The following is a 16,035-nucleotide window of genomic DNA, read 5'->3' on the forward strand; positions in this document are numbered from 1 at the left end:
AAAAATGTTTAGTGCAAAATAATTACTTAGTAAAATTGTGTGAGTAAAATAAAAACTATATAAAGTAGTGCGCACACCATACCTAGCTTTAGTTTGAGTAAAGCAGGTAGTTTCACACTTTTTCTGTCAACACTTTTGAGTCATTTAATCATATAAATATGTTTGAAGCACTAGAAGTAAATATTGGTTGGAGAAAAGCAAATTGCACCTTTTTTTTGTTGTGGTAAAAGTTCCTTTTTTTCAACACTTTGAGGAATCAGTGGTGATGATGACATCATGTGATTTACTCAGAGACCCGATAGTGAATGTAAATACAGCTGATTGAGTGTTTTGAGCAAATAAATAGAGATTTTACTTTTTTAGGTGTGTTTCTCAATGGGTTTCTTGTAGATTTAGCAGCACTGGAATGTTATCACTATTTTAGAGAGTAAGCTCCGCCCTTTCTAACCATATATAGATTATGTTTATGTGTGAAGGGATTCCTGAGTAATTAATCTAAAAACACATGGTGAGATTTTGGATGTAAAATCCGTCCGTAGGGTTCTTAGAGTTAAAGGTAAGACACTCTCTACACACAAGAAGCTTCACTCTGTGATGTGAGACTTGCCTCATAGATTGTGTTTAGATAATGGCCATCGCCAATCATAGATAATGGAGACTCATCTTTTCTTCCAGAGACACAGGGGAGGACAAGGACAGGAGAGAGTGAGAGACGAAGAGAGAGAGAGAGAGATTGGGAGAGGATAGTAGGAAGTGAAAGTTGAGGTGTAGACGGGGAGAATGCACTGGGGACTGAAATGTCAGCTAGAGGACAGGAGGCTGATTTACTATCCAGATTCACTCGGCTGCCTCTCTGCTAAAGGCCCACTCCAGTCGTCCATCGGAATTTTAAAGCTGATTAATGATGTCAACGACATCACGATCTGTGCCGCCGCATAACAAGCCGAGCGGCAGCGCTCACCGTTTAGTGACGCCATTAGTATTTTGGTCGCATTAAAAGTTTGAAGAGCTTTAAACTTTTATCTCTCATTATTCAGCGTACGTTTATGAACTAGTGAGTAGACCGACTGCTGTACATACTGTTATCTAATTATATCTAACTCTGAGTTAGAAAAGCAGCTGGGAATTTATTTTTCTGCAGACAGTATGAACCCTGTGTACAGTATTTCATGCTTTATCTGGTCATGTGTTTACACTAGTGGTGTCAATCGCAATCGAAGTAATCACAACAATATTCTGTGATTAACTGTGATTAATCGCACTTCTTCTTCTTAGTACACAAGTTTTTATAGTATATATAAAATAATGTAAATAACAGAATGAATGTAAGAAATGTAAGAAGTCTTTTTTACTTTATTATAATCATCTCAGCTTGGTTGTGAGGATTTCTGAATTAGAACTTAACTTGCTGAATATAAAAGAGTGTTTTCACACCTGTAGTTGGTTCCTATGAGTTTGTTTGCTTGGAGCTTTTCTCACTTTTTTTGGTGTAGTTTCACACAGGCATACACCTAAACACACTAAAATGAGCACCAGTAAACCATTCAAACTCATTGTCTACTCTGATTGGTCAGATAGAGTAAGTATAGAGAGAAGATTTAACACAGTATGCTAAAAAAAATGTAAAAGTGTTTTTAATGGGACGTGCAGCGCAGATGTGAGCAGTGAACGCTGCACAGACAGTGCTCTTAGTGTGTAAACAGCATGGAGCAGCAGAGACAGCGTTTAATCATAGCAGTATATAATCTGGCTAATAAATTGTACCTTATTAACCCTTTAACTCAATTAAATAACATTATATATTTAATAGCTGGCTCGGATCCAAACCAGATCACATTCTCACCTCAAGCAAATCGCTCCAGAAAAAAAATCCATGTGTTGGGTGTTACTGATTCCAAATGAATCATGCGTTAATGCTTTAACGTTTAATCAGACAGCCCTAATTGAGATACATCCATTCCTGCATTTTAGGCATTATTTTACACTGGGACAGGGACAGTTTGGGGCTAGTAATGAGTTAAATACAGTGGATTGCAAAAGCCCTTAAATTTTTCTACATTTTGTCACCTTACAACCACAAACTAAATGTATTTTATTGAGATTTTAAGTGATAAACAAACTCAAATCTACAAAGTCATGACCATTCACCCAAACTGACAGATCAAGCAAGAAGAGCATCAGTCAGAGAAGCAGCCAAGAGGTCTATGATCACTCTGGAGGAGCTGCAGAAATCCACAGCTCAGGTGGGAGAACCTGTCGACAGGACAACTCTCATAAGTCATGCTCTCCACAAATCTGGCCTTTATGGAAGAGTGTCAAGAAGAAATTAATTGTTAAAAGAAACATATTAACTGCTGTTTGCAGTTGCAGCAAACATGTGGACGAAGGTTTTGTGGTCAGATGAGATGAGAGACTGTAAAAAAGATGGACGCCGTGTCTCTGTTCCCATTCATTCAATGAAAATGAAGCCAAAATCTTCCTCCATGTTGGCGACCCTGATACCCGAGTCTGAGTCGCAGTAGAGACCAGAGGAGGGAGAAAGACTGTGGAGAGACAGCCTACTCATTTAAATAACCCCGCCCCTGAGGGCTGCCTCGCGATCACAGGCTGCAGAGCGGAGCTGACGGTCTGTTATTGGTCCTGAATAACGTTTTTAAAAATGAATTCTGTGGGGATATAAAAATGTAACAATATAAGCAGAGGTTACACTAGCTGCTGCATTTAAATAAAGGAGGTAGAATTACAGTATATTAGTAAAAAACGTGATTGAAAGTTGTCTGTTTTGCCATTGAAACCTATGGGGATGGGTGGGGTTACACAGCTTTCTGAAACCGAACAGCAGGGGGCGCCCGACCTGTGGTGCTTCACTTTTGAGAGACGATGCTCTGTCCAGCTATACACAGTCTATGGATGAGACCAATGTTGAACTTTCTCGCCTTAATGCAAAAATAACCCTGCTCATCACCCTGAACACAACCATCCCTACTGTGAAACATGGTGGTGGCAGCATCATGCTGTAGAGATGCTTTTCTTTAGCAGGGACAGAGAAGCTGGTCAGAGTTGATGGTGGGAAGATGAATGGAGTTAAGTACAGATCAATCCTGGAAGAAAATCTGTTGGAGGCTGCAAAAGACTTGATGAAGCCTGGGAAGAAGATACACCTTCCATCAAGACAATGACCCTAAACATACAGCCAGAGCTTCAGTGGAATGATTTAGATCAGAGAATATTCATGTGTCAGAATGACCCAGTCTTAAATCTCATTGAGCTTCTGTGGCGAGATGTAAAAATCCCTGTTCACAGACGCTCTCCATCCAACCTGACTGAGCTTCAGCTGTTTTATTGATGTGCATATGAATACTTTTGCAAGCCGTTGTAAATGGTTAAATAATAAGGTGATTTCTAACAGCGAATGTTAACATGTTACTGAATTATTGGTGTATTTAGGAACAGGCAGTAGCTTCAGACATTAATTAATGCTCCTTTTTTTTATTTTTTATCCTGCAATAACAAAAATGGTGTGAAAAAGCTGTATGCATCTATCTGAGATAACGCTTGTAAAGTGAAGCTTCAGTATAATTCAGATTTATTAACAAATACAGAACACAGCAGATACAGAACACAGCAGGTCTATATACTACACAGAACGTACAGCATTGAGAGAGCTGATAAACTCCAGGATCAGACTGACTCTTATTATCTGAGTTAACTACTCTTTGACTGTGTACACAGTTCCACTCAGTACAGTGTAGAGTATACCTGCAGATCACGTTCACTACACCTGCTTCACTCCACAAAACTCTACCTGCCTCTGCCTTATCTCTCCCACCCTGCCTCCTGCCTTTCCCCCGCTCTCCGTTCCACTTCCACACCTCCTTTAAAACTCACCTATCTCTCCCTCATCTCTGTCTCTCCCGGCCACCGGGTGAGGAAGATAGCGCCACTTCACTGCCTCGTATGGGCTGAAGCAAATTGGCTCACTTTAATGGTTTGAATGCACATTATTCAGGCCCTGTCCACACTGGGGCTGAACGGTTGACAGCTTTTTTTTTTTTTTTTTTTTGCATTTCTTATATCAGAGAATTGGAATCAGAGAGTTCTGATAAAGAGAGAAAGAGAATAAAGATGATGGACTTAACTTGTCAAAACAGATTCGGACAGAAATCATCCCAAACAGAACAAAATAAAGCAAAGCAAACGATGACCTTATAAAGAACATCAAGTGATCTTTATTAGATTCAAATAAAAATTTAGATTAGTGCTTCTCAGGTTGCTTCAATCAATGCCTTGGAAAGTCGTCTAAAGGTGTTTTCACAACTGTACTACTTGGTTAAGTTAAAATGGACTCATGGTGATTCATTTGTACTCTTAATGCAGTTCGATTGGAATGGAATGCTAATGCTGCTCCAGCAGTGCTAGCCGGGGTTAGAAGCAGGCTACAGGCTGATAATACTCACCTCCGAACAGCACAAGATGTAGCGCTTAGTGCAGCTAGCGGGTAATGCTAATGCTGCTCCAGCAGTGCTCGCTGGGGTTAGCAGCAGGCTACAGGCCAATAACACTCACCTCTAAACTGCAATAGATGTAGCGCTTAGTGGAGTTAGCGGGTAATGCTAATGCTGCTCCAGTAGTGCTATTCGGGGTTAGCAGCAGGCTACAGGCTGATAATACTCACCTCCGAACAGCACAAGATGTAGCGCTTAGTGCAGTTAGCGGGTAATGCTAATGCTGCTCCAGCAGTGCAAGCTGGGGTTAGCAGCAGGCTACAGGCTCATAATACTCACCTCCGAACAGCACAAGATGTAGCGCTTAGTGCAGCTAGCGGGTAATGCTAATGCTGCTCCAGCAGTGCTCGCTGGGGTTAGCAGCAGGCTACAGGCCAATAACACTCACCTCTAAACTGCAATAGATGTAGCGCTTAGTGCAGTTAGCGGGTAATGCTAATGCTGCTCCAACAGTGCTAGCCGGGGTTAGGAACAGGCTACAGGCTAATAAAACTCACTTGTAAATGGCTAAACAGTTAGCGCTCAGCATGATTAGCGGCTAATTCTAATGCTACTCCAGCCCTGGTGCTAGAGACACTAAACTGAAACTCCTGTATAACTCTGTACTTCAGGGGAGTGTCTTTACTGCTCTTTACAATCTGACTGGTAAAATTCATACATAAGGCGCACTGACGATTTTTGGGAAAAGTAAAGATTTTAAGCGCAATACAAATAATAAATAAAATACAAAAAAAGGTACACCTTATATTAAAAGAAAAACCTTCTATTCTAACCTTCTATTAAACCTTCTATTCTGTCCTCTCTTACTCTTTATTAATACTCCAATGTAAAAAAAAAAACTAACAAAAATACAACGGTCCAAAGTGTCTGATTAGTGAGAATGTAATTAGTAATTTCTGTCTCTGTTCTGGGAGTTTCTACTAGTTTCCTCAGATCAGGAAGGGATTGTTGTGCAGCTTATTAGTTCAATCATTCTGGACAAATCCCAGATTGTGGGCCGGACAAGGCCTGGACATTATTAAATTAAGCTCTGTTTGAGGGAAATGTTTTTATTTGTGTTGTTTTTCTGGGCAGGTACTGCTGTTATGTTAAGTTATCAGGTGCACGATCCATGATTTTAATCCAGTACAGGTTTACAGGAATCACAGTCAAACGTAATGTTTGTGGAGGGATGAACATGAAGCTTGTTCTGTAATAGAACCTCAGTTCTAATCTAGTTCTTGTGAAGTGGTTTTAATGTGAAGTGAGTGAAGATCCACTCTGTGATGGTCTGTTCCAGACGCCCCTAGAGAAGCTGCCAGCGGTTGATGGTTATCATGGTTAGCTGTTGTTTAACACTACCATCCAACAGAAACTGACCAGTTAAGACCCCTTAAGGATTAAGCTATATAAACTCCTCTGGTAAAATAAGAGTTTTTTTATATGCTGGATAATCATACTGTGTGAGTGGTGATTATCTGGATGATTATGTAGGACCGGAATCGTGATAAGGATTCCTCACCATTCATCACTCATACGTTTATCATCTCTCCACACACTGTCCCTCCCCAGAGAGGGCCATGTCTCCAGGACAGAGAGTGAGTGGGATGAGGGGTGTCTGCTGGAGGGGCGGTATTAAGCCCACTAATGGGCCCTAATGTCTTCTGAGGCCCACAGTAGAGACCCCTCTGTGGCTGTCCATGATGGATAATTGCTGATGTCTGTGTGATGAATGAGGCTCCGTTTCTGGAGGTGCTGAAGTCATCGGGTAAAGAGTGTTACCTCCATGTTCTGTCTGTGGAAGGCAGACAGCAGTGAGGCTTAGAGACTCCAGCCTTAAAACTTAAAACTAAGAAATATATGGATGCTTTTTGACCAGGATTTAACACTGCTAATACCATTGGTCACATACAAAAAAAAATAAAAAAAAAATATCTGAAATTTACTAATATTCACTTAGGAGCTTATGCCTACAAACAGATTAAGGGAAATATTTTAGTGATCTATAGCACACCAGTCAATTACGCACCACGCAGCTTGATTTAGCTTGCTTTACACGTCTCGAAACGTGCAAAAGGCATGTACTTATTCTTTTAATTAATCATGGGTGTGTTTCAGACGTAACGTGAAATAAACCAATCAGTGTGCCAGTAGTCATTCCCTTTAAGAGCCAGGTGAGCTCTGACTTTGGCGCGTTCGTATCTTAACAGCGCTGCAGTTTGCACAATCATGCTGTGAAGATACACAAGCAGCTCATTTAAGGGAACAGTAATGTTCTTTTACTCTTTATTCTGTTTATTGTTGAGTTAAATGTTGGGTTTGTGCTCTGCAGTGCGTCCGTGTGTGTGTGTGTGTGTGTGTGTGTGTGTGTGTGTGTGTGTGTGTTTAACGAGGGGAGTGTACATACGCTGTGAGCACCTATAAGAATGAACTCTGATGATTGACTGTTGTCTAGATTCCACTGCCAAGATAAAAACACACCAGAAATGAACCTGAACACACCTCACTTCCAGACCACCACACCCATCAGTGTAGATTTATTTCTAAACTCAGACGCTATTTTAAAAGCACAGGAGTAAAATGTGAAAATAGACTGTTGACTGTTGAGTGTAAGATAGCAGTGTGAACAATAGGGCCCTCTTTAATCTAGTAAATAATGCACACGAAGAGCAAATAATAATTATATATATATGTAATAATAAGTAATTTATTTATGCTGTCAGGATGCTTTAATAAAGAAATACACTCAGGTGCTCAGTCTGCACTTTTCTCCCGGAGTTTTTAGCTCTTTTTCTGTAGCTGCTCTCCGTCTGTCGTTTAGACTGAGCTGTTAATCTGCAGTTATTTTCAGCTACAGACGTTTTTCACTTCCCTGCTTTGTCTGCTCAATTCTGGATACCATAAGGACTCAATATCTCTCAATATGTCTTTCCAGTCTGCCCAGGACCCTCTATTTCACTCAGCTTTACTAGCACTGACACACACACACACACACACACACACACATAGTCTAAAGACTCTGTCTGACTCTTCTGAGGCTCCGGAGCCCTCTGTATTTCATTCTCCCGTCTCCACACTATTTCTCCTCCCTCCTTTCATCAAACAGAGGGGAAAAGAATGGTAATTGATAACGGCTCCATCTATCCTCCCTCCTTTACAGCCCTGAGGATTCTGATTGGCTCAGGACTAGGCCATATCACTGCTTTTGGCCTGTTTGTAGACGGTGGTTAATTAAACCCTTTAACAGGCCAAAATTTTTGTAAATTTTCTGCATAACATTACACCACTAAATCATGAGGATTTAAATGTACGATAAGGAACATTAGAGAAAATCATAATTGTAATTGTAACAGAAAGTATAGAAAAATAGTCAAATAAATCTGCAACTCTCTAAATATAATGAATAAAATCATAAAATCAGCTCTTTCCTGAACTTCATTTAAAAATCTTTTTTTTTTTTTTTACAAATAAACCAGTTTATGTCCTTCAAAGCTTTAGTTTCGTTATGTTTGTCTAGTTTTTAGGTCTATTTTTAAACCTGCAGTATTTGGGTTGATTCCTGTTTCTGTTCTGAAATTATTAAGTGGAGTAGAGAGGAAACAGGCAGCTTCTCAAAGTGTCCTGTGAGATTTCAATTTTCAGATTGTAAAAAAGTTATAAGGTTAAATAAGGTTATAGAGTTTAGAGTGAAGAAAAGGCCGGTCAGATTCACACACACTCATCACTATTCTCAGAGCTTATCCAAGCCAAACGCGTACAAAAACAAACCTCAGCATGGTCCTCAACAGGAGACTATATACAGAAAGTAGTGGAAGAGAAAGATGATGAAATAGCAGAAGATCAAGAAGACAAACAAACACAAGAAAAACACGAAGAAGAATCAGAATTACAACAAAAAGACTAGAAGAAGAACATGAAGACGCATCAGACGAAGACAAAAGAACTGCTAAGGTGTTGCTAAGCAGTTATTTATGCCTGCTTCATCAGGTGTTTGTGCTGTAAGGTGAGTCCTTTAGTCATTCAGTCGTTGCCAGAGAATCTCTAGAGAGGAGAATACACACCTGAAGTGAGCCCAAAATTAATAGGTTTATATAGAGCACTGAATAAATAATCTTTTTTTCACTGAAATATCTACTTACAGAAAAAAAAGCTATCACTAAAATCGGGAGAAGGCTGGTTTAAATCCCGGTCATGCAGCTTGCCATCAGCTGCACAACTGGCCTTGTTCTCTCTGGGTGGGTTGATGGCGCTCTTTCCTCTCACACTCCTAGGTTCATGTTGATCAGCACAAGGCATCTGTGAGCTGATGTATCAGAACTGCTAATTGGAGCCAGGATGTGATGAGATTGGATGTGTTGGTTAAGCTCAAACTGCACGTTTGAATCGTTTGTCGTGTATGAACAACGCCTGCGATTCATCTGCACACACTGTATGGTCCGACTGACCTGCTGCGACGGGGGAGCTTACACTGCACGTCTAAATGCAGCCCGTAGGCAGAGCTTTCTTTGCGTACAAACTCTCGCTTCAACACAAAGCCTTGGAAAAGAAAGCGCTTAGCTTTGCTTATTTGTGCCCTGTTGTGCGCTGAAAGTCCACGGAAGAGACGTACATGGACTCGCAGGTGGCTGAGGCGACGTGGACTCTACGGGTGGTCCGTTTTACAGAAGGAGAGCGCATAGAAAAATGACTGCGCGTCAGGCTGCGAAAGAAACACCAGCAGCTTAAATAAAATAAAATAATTTTATTTTTTATTCTGTTTATTGTTTATGTAAAAACTGGTTTTGCAACACTGAATATTAAACAAGCAATTGATTATTCACACTGGATAGGGACCCTCATTTACAGTGCCGCTGAGCATTAACAGTTTAAAAGGGATTAAAAATATGTATAAAAAATAGGAATAAAAACTGACATTTATTATAGACGAATAAAATATATACGTAAAAAAGGAAAAATAGGACCTTAAAAAAAAGATCATAAAAATTGACATAAAAGGTAAAAAAAATTATATCTTATGAAGATATATATTTAATGATTTGATTAATAAAAGAAGAAAACTAATTTAAATGAATAAATAAAAAATATAAAATATAAACTCATTAAAACTTCGTTTAAAATAACCCAGGCTTTCTGCAGAATAATCAAAGTTTCAGTTAGTTTCAGTTTCAAATCATGAAAACAGCTCACCAAAACCTCAAACTATTCTTTATATTTGACTATATTTACTTACAGGTCCTTTGCTTGTACTTACAGGCCCTTACTTATTTTTATTCAACTGAACTGAGTTTCTGTAGCCTCGCGCTGAATTCAGCTCCGCGCTGCAAAAGAGAGCGAGAGAGAGGCGCAGCGCATTTTGTCTGATTTATCTTTATTAATTATTAGTACATTTATTAGCTTTAGTAAGTTTAATAGCACTAATTTTACTACACTTCTCCGACCTTATTTATTAAAACGTTTATTTTAGAAGACAGAGGTTATTATGCGGGCAATGCCGCGCGCAATGCCACGCGCTGCGCTAAGCTGGCTTTGCGTGGCTAATATTCTGGAGCACTGGACGAGATTTTAATTAATAAATTAACATATTTATAATTTTAATAAATTTGCCCTGGCGAAAAGAAACGAATTATAAAATATAGCTTTATATTTCTGTGCATGTTTTAAGTTTTATATAATTGACGGGCAGCACCAGAGGCTGACAATGTGCTTTATTTTTCAGATATAATAGCAAAGTGAAATAAAATAAATTTATGTTTGTCAAAGATATTTTCTCTTTTAATTTTTCTTTTCAAAAACTCCAGCTATTGACTGAGAATAAGCATCTGTTGAAATTCTTAAACAGCTGAATGCCTGTGTCTGCTATATTAAGCTATAAGTCTGTGTACCGAACATAAATATAAATCCTTATAACTGACAGAAATAAATATGACTAATAATTATTTATAGTTACTGTGCAGATTTTTGGGAAAACGGGTCGTGACGTTAAGAAATCGGCCCGCAAAACAGCTCACACTGTGAGACAAGCGACCAAAATTTCTGGCATGTCAGAAATCCCTGGTCGCGTCCGACTGCTCATTCGCAGCTCGTATGGGCAATTAATCGGACATCGCTTCCCCTCTCACACTGCACGACAAACGACGCACGATCAAGCTAAATTTCGGCCCGATCATGAAATTCAGTCGCATCCGACCAGATCGGGCTTAAAATCGGGCTAAAATCACACAGTGTCCGCCTGGCTTTAAAGTGTGCTGTGATGCTACTCAGCAATGCTGCATCAGCAGCAGTTCAAAAAGAGTCTGACTTCGCATGTATCAGAGGAGGCATGTGCTGGTTTTTACACTCCTGGTGTTGTGGCATCAGTAGTGATTCTGGGTTATACAGCTGAATAATACCCAATAGCTAATGGGTGGGACAATTGTCCAAATAAATTGGGGAGAAAAATGGGAGAAAAATAGAAATAAAAATGATAAAAAATATATATATATGTACTTATGTCTTCAACACAGAACAATATCCACTGTTTCAGTTCCACAGACGCAATATTTAAGGTTTTAAGGTCACATATTCTAGCTGTAAATCCAGCATCAGTTTATCAACCAGTCATTTGCAAGCTCCCTTTAAACTTGGAAGCTCCCTCGAAACTGAGTAATTTCCTCATATAACAGGGGAAACAGCTCTTGACTCCCAGTCATTGACTAGATCAGATATTAAGCATGATAGACATTTACTGGGAGTCTGTGTCTTATCGATGACCAGCCTGTGATGACTCATCAAAGTGTTTTTCAGCAGTTTATACAACACGATTGTGCGACTTTGGCAATCAAAGGTAGGCGACTGAAAAATCAGGCTAAAATTGTGTAGTGTGAAGCAGGAATTAGGTGCTGTCAGTGGTTAATGTGTTTCCAGGTGGTATTGCTAGGTGGTTGCTAAATTGTTGCTATGTTTTATCTAGTGAATGCTAAGATGTTAGGGTGGTCACTAACATGTTTCTAGTACTGGAGAGCTAGAAGAATTAAAGGAATACATTAATATGCCAAAAGTCATGGGACAGAAACTAGTATTGTGTCCTGTTACATTGCTGTGTCCCATGAAATGAAAGAATGCTACACTGTTCTGCACAATATGTGTGTGGGGCGTACTGCATTCACTCTAAAAAACAGAGGTACGATATGAGTACTTTTTTGTACTCAAAGGTACACTCTTCATAATTGTACCCTCAAAGGTACAATACTGGTCTTTACAGGGTCAGATTTGTTCCCTCTGAAGTACAAAGTAATTTCTAACAGCAATAAGTACAGATTTGTACCATTTAACCTGCAGCCAAAGGGTACATTCAGTATTCTGTATCACTGTACTAATAAACAATATATATTTTAATTGCACATTTTTTATTTGAAAGCCAGACAATTTTGGATCATCAAGTTTTTGAGCCATATTTAGTTGATGATAATGTTTATAATTTTTATAATCTTTACTGGCACAAAAACCATGGGTACAAAAAAGGACTTTCACTGAAAGGTACTTTTTTGTACCTCAATATAAGGTACAGCCCCAGCGACAAGCTTTGTACTCTTTTAAGTACAAATCTGTACTTACTTTTCTTAGTGTGTTAAATAATTGATGATTTCAGCACGAGTTACTAAATGAAGAAATCGCACTTGTTGGATTGGTGGACACTTGATGCCAGAGGCCACCGTTCACGATCATTACCATCCACCAGAACTCCAGACCAGATCAGAGTCCTGAAAGCAGTCTGAAGCTTTGTGTAAACTGTCCCAACGTACAATTGCCTGTTCCCTAAATATTTATTTTAATTTTACTGCTATAAAAGCAATAATACATTTGAGGTTCGTGCTGTAACATGTTTGTAGCTGCGCTGTTTGGTTTGTAATCGCTGCATCGTTGCTAGGTTACCTGTATGTGGCGGAGTAAGCCTCTCAGCCAATCACATTGCAGGGTCAGAACTAACTGTGGTATAATATATATTTTATCATATTTTTTTTTACCCAGTCTAATTATACTTAATTGTAAAGGCGATATAAAAAAAAAACAGTCTCTTAAAGCGTATAAACAGTCAGGCAGTTCACCTGGTTTGATCAGATCGCAACAGTTTTAATAACTTCTTCAGATAACAGACACTTACTGTTTTGTTTAAACACTAACAATAAAAGCAATTTTCATAATTAATACAGCTGCACATACCAAATCCATTGGAGGTTATAACATTCTACAGATATCTTTAAAATTCCACAGTAAAAGTGTTCAACCTCATTCACATGATTCTACACATTACAAGTTATACAGGTGTGTGTGTTCCTAAGCTGATTCCTAATGCAACACTTACTTCACAACCAACCTATTCCTGTCCCATGACTTCTGCCAAAACAGTGTTCATACTGTGCAACATTATACCCCCCAACAACAGTGGGGTTCCGTATCAAGAATAATCTAATGCTGTAAAATAACATTATTATAAAATGATTCAGTGTGCCACTGATGAGAGCTCACTCTGTGAGATCTGGCAACCTTCCAGTCCAGATTCTCTCTCTAAATCACTTTAAAGCGTGCAATTAAAGTACAAGACTGACACACTTCTGAGAACGCCTGAGGAATTCAGTGGAACGAGAAATGTTCAGACTGCTCCTACCTCTCCCGGCCCAGTCAAACACGCAGCGGACGTCTGTTTGCACTCAGACTCACATTTTAATTCTGTATCTTTATCTAATGCTTATCAGCAGAGCAGACTGCTGGGCTGGAAAATCACTTTGCTCTCAGTAGTTAGACAGACTTGCTTGGCAGGGAAGACAGGTCTGGCATTTACTGAAGTTCCATCAGCATGACAAAATGTCCCGATAGCTGCTGATTTGTGGCGACTACACTCTGATATCTTAATGAAAAAATCTTAACCACTACACCTTTAAGGAGGCTGAGCATGATTCAATTAAAGATTCTGGACAAAGTCTATTCATCAAGCGCTACTCAGTCTTACTGAAAAGCTCCAATACTGCTGCGATTCTGACAGTGTTTGTGGAACTTAAAGACATTCTCTTTTTTCTCTCCTGCAGTTCAGCAGCAAACCCATGATTCTATAGTTCATACACGAGGGCAATGATCCTTTTATTACATGCTTATTACAATGCATGTAAAGCAACAGAATGCACAGTGCAATTTCCTACATTCATTTGGTGTGTTATACCCCGAAAAGTGTTTTTAAACTCAGTTCAGCGACATAAAAATATGCATTACCGGCAGGGTTTGGGAACTGAGGACAGCTTAAAATATTATCAGAGCCTCTCTTTCCCCTCCATCACAAAGACCTACACCAGATGCTGCATCTGCAAAGCCATCAGCATTGTGGAAGACCCCACCCTTCCCTCACACAGACTCTTCGCTCTGATGCCGTCCAGCAGTAGATACCGGAACAACCAAGCCTCTACTACCGGACTCTGCAACAGCTTCATCCACCAGGCAGTCAGACTCCTCAACACACAGAGCCTCCACTACCAGACTTTGCAATAGCTACATCCACCAGGCAGTCAGACTCTTAAACACACAGTGCCTCCACTACCAGACTCTGCAACAGCTTCTTCCACCAGGAAGTGAAACTCCTCAACACACATAGCCTTGTGGTGAGAATAATATCTGGTCACTATGCAACCCATCCATCAAATATACTCCTCATGTTTGAGCTAAATGGCTGTTCAGGTGCAGTTTAACCTGATTAATTACACAAATAATTATTACAGCTATGAACCTACTGTTTTCACTCTGTATGTGAAGCACTCACTGCTCATGTCCACATAACTCTGTTTAATACTGCGACTGCATGGATATCTGTGCTACACATTAGATTGAAAACAATGCGATTGAAAGTGCAGCGGCAGATTTTTCATGTTCAGTGTAGTAGTTTTACACTGCACAAATATACGCACTGGTCTGGGACAAAGGACCCTTTTGCTGTATTTACTCACATGACACTGTACATGCCACTACCAAAAAGTTCATCACCAGAGTATTGATTTCACCTGTTCACCCCCCTGCACTTCACTCACTCCTCGCCGAGTATTGATGGTTCTCCACATTTAAAAGCATTTATTCCTTGCCCGTGTTAGCTCTCCTCTTACAACCTTTTTTTTGTATTTCCGACCCTAATTTTTGCCTGCTCTATGATACCATCTCTTTGTGTATGATCCCTGGAGTGATTGTCGTTTATGGTATGTTTATCATCCCTGGCTGCTGTTTACCAGTGTTGACCCTGCTTATTTTGACTACCCACTGTATCCCTACTTTTTTTATAAAGTATTTGATTTGAGTCCTGTCCAGCCACAACAATATAAGAAATATTAAATGAAATCAATAGTATTTTATGCTGAACATGCAGCGTAAGTGACTTCAGTCCCTTTTGTTTGTGATGACACTGATGTCAATGGTTACTTTCTAAAAGGGGCAGGGTTATCCTTTTTTATCCATGTTTTTAGTTTTTTAAATGATAGCAAAATAAATTAAGATAAAAAAATACAATAGCTCAAATATAATTTATTATTATTATTATTATTATTATTATTATTATTATTATTATTATTATTATTATTTATTTTTAACTTAATGTGGCAGCACTGCCTCCTCCACACACACATCAAAGAATGTACTGAAAAAGACATTCCTCCATATATGTGCAAAAATCCAGAGTAAATTATATGTGTTTATTCAGAATAAATCTTAAAAAATAGATCTTTACACTGTGTTTGTAGAATATTTAAAAAACTATGCTGTGGGAAAAAAAAGTTATGTTAATTTGATATTGTTTGATATTTTAGCAATTAAACCTTTTTAAACCTCAAATTTATATTAATAATTGATAAAACTATTTGTTTTTAATATATTATATAAATATATTCCAGGTGCATCCCCACAGAGATGAGTTCCATGTTTTAGGATAAATAGCACGTTTTTCTACAGTTTTAACTGCAATAATCTACACATGACTGAAATATATTACTGATATGACATTAATTATCATATCACAAAAAAACTAAATTCTATATTACGTAAAGTTGTGGTCTTTAGGAGTTGTTTGTGCTATTGAAAAATACTATATTCAATTTTTGACTGGTATTGTATATTATGTAAATGTTTTGTTCTTCGTACATCCTATTAAAATAGTTCTTTGAATAATTAAACTGCAGAAGCTATTCAGGGCAGTAAACTGTGGCACACAGTTCTCTAAAGAAAACTTTAGAGTGCTTTAATTCGAGAGTATTTGGGAGAAAGGGTTTTCTGTAGCTAATTTTAACTGTGTTTAGGGTCAGGAGTTGCTGGTGATGGATTAATGGCAGTAATGTTTCTCAGGATTTGATTTATTTGTATCTGTGTTATAATTTCATCTGTTAAATAGATTTTCATGCCCTGTAAATCTCCTCTCTCTGTACCTGTGCTCTGTTCTTTAGCAGTATGTTGGTGTTAGTGTGTGACAGTGTTGAGACGCTGTGCTCTGGCTGTGTTTTAAACGCGGGGAAGTCCGGAGACATGAAGGAGAAAAAGTCCTGAAGTGTCT

At 38.8% G+C, this 16,035-nt stretch overlaps 1 protein-coding gene across 2 annotated transcripts in view; it reads right to left on the reverse strand.

Moving 5' to 3' along the window:
• celf6 (CUGBP Elav-like family member 6) overlaps positions 1–16,035 on the reverse strand; it is a 260,186-nt gene that overhangs the window by 83,717 nt on the left and 160,434 nt on the right. The window lies entirely within an intron of this gene.

Source organism: Astyanax mexicanus, unplaced genomic scaffold (assembly GCF_023375975.1).
Source record: "Astyanax mexicanus isolate ESR-SI-001 unplaced genomic scaffold, AstMex3_surface scaffold_40, whole genome shotgun sequence".
In the NCBI taxonomy this organism is placed as follows: domain Eukaryota; kingdom Metazoa; phylum Chordata; class Actinopteri; order Characiformes; family Acestrorhamphidae; genus Astyanax; species Astyanax mexicanus.